This window comes from Terrapene carolina, unplaced genomic scaffold (assembly GCF_002925995.2).
Source record: "Terrapene carolina triunguis isolate 2854851 unplaced genomic scaffold, T_m_triunguis-2.0 Scaffold130, whole genome shotgun sequence".
NCBI classification, from domain to species: Eukaryota; Metazoa; Chordata; order Testudines; family Emydidae; genus Terrapene; species Terrapene triunguis.
Genome location: NW_020664481.1, coordinates 7031548 through 7033282, shown reverse-complemented (window position 1 = coordinate 7033282; position 1735 = coordinate 7031548).

The following is a 1735-nucleotide window of genomic DNA, read 5'->3' as shown; positions in this document are numbered from 1 at the left end:
AAAGAGGATTAAGATTTCAAGAGAGAAATAAGCAGCAGGAATACCTGATCACCTTAGCAACAGAGAGGCTGTTTCATGCCTGTATACCTAATAATAAAAAGGAGAAAAGACAACACAGAAGGGATGATATATTTTCACATTTTTCTGAATGGAATGTTTTAGGTAACAACTGTCTCACGAGGCAATAGTGACCTCCCCTTTCAGAATTCTCAGCAGCTAAGCAGTTCCTTAATTTTAAGCGTATTTCAAAATGTATCAGCCACAGGTGTGACACTTCAATTCTATCTGAACAGTTATTCATTATCTAGTGCTAACAGACCATACCCGTCCCTAGTGGAACTTTGGATTTCACTAGTATCTTGTATCAAAAGACATCTGAGTGCTTTAGAAATATTAACTTGCACAATATGTGTGATCTAGTTAAAACAGCATTGACCTGTGACTCCGGAGAACTGGACTCTAATCCCACCTCTGCCACTAACCTGCATTGTGACCTTGGACCAGTCCCTTCACTTCTCTGCTTCACCTGCATCCTTCGTCTGTCTTGCCTATCTGAAATGTAAACTCTTTGGTGAAGGGGACTGTCTCTTACTATGTATGTGCACAGCACCTAACACCAGTACCTTCAACTGGAAGTTCTACTGGAATACAAATAATGTTAATATTGTACCCCTTATAGAAACATCTGATAAAAATGAACATTGTAGGGTTCTTTAGAAATGTAAGCTTCTATAGAAACTACTCTAAAAAATTGTGGAATTTAATAGAGAATGAGAACCCATCTACAGATGTCTTAATACCAGCCTATTGAAGAGAGAGAATTTTCTATAGTAAAATCTTTAGGATGGTCAAAAAAACCTATAGGAAAGTTATTTTCTATTAAATTCATTAGGACTTCTCATAGTTAAACTATTAATTATCCCCAACTTACAGATTTGCAAAGAGACAGACAGACTGAGGACTGGTCTGCGCTTAAAATTAGATCGACCTAGCTACATTGCTCAGGGCTGTGAAAAATTTTGCTTCCTGAGCATCTAGTTAGGTCAACTTAACCCCCACTGTAGATGCAGCTAGGTCGAGGAAGAATTCAGAACGTAGCCATGCCACTGTATTGTAGACCGGGCGAAAGACCAAGATTCTCAGCTGTGTCCACTGGTCTGAGCTTGGTTTTGGTGCCCAACTTGACACAGCCTGGGGCTGAGTTTCAGAAGTCCCAAGCACCCTCAGCTCCAGCGGCAGTCAAGGGCCGCCGGCGCTGCAGTTCTAGTCAGTGTTTTCAAATGAACACAGCCAAGGTATGTCAGAGGGCACCCAGTTCCCCGGGCTAGAGCCAAGGCCTTTGCTCAAGAGACAGGCCTGAACCAGACCCCACAGGTCTGATGTGCACCGAGGGCACCGAAGAGAGACATCCCCCCCCCCCAACCCCGATCACTCCAGTGCCTCAGGAACCCAAGCACTTGCGCCCCAAGACCAATGGGGGCTGGCTCTGAGAGGGCAGCCAGACTGGCCCCCTTGCCCTCTCCTGGGGGATCTAAGCTGCCTGACTGGGACTCAGGCCCAGTTCTAGACCCCAGGTGTGGAGAGCCCAGAGCAGTCACCAGAGATGAAGGGCAAGGAGTGCCTGCCAGGGGGAAGCAGCACTGAGCCCCCGCTGCAGGGATTGGGCAGCCACCAGGGGGTGTCAGGGTTGAGGGGGGAAGGAGCAGCCGCTGAGCCCCATTGTAGGGATCGGGGC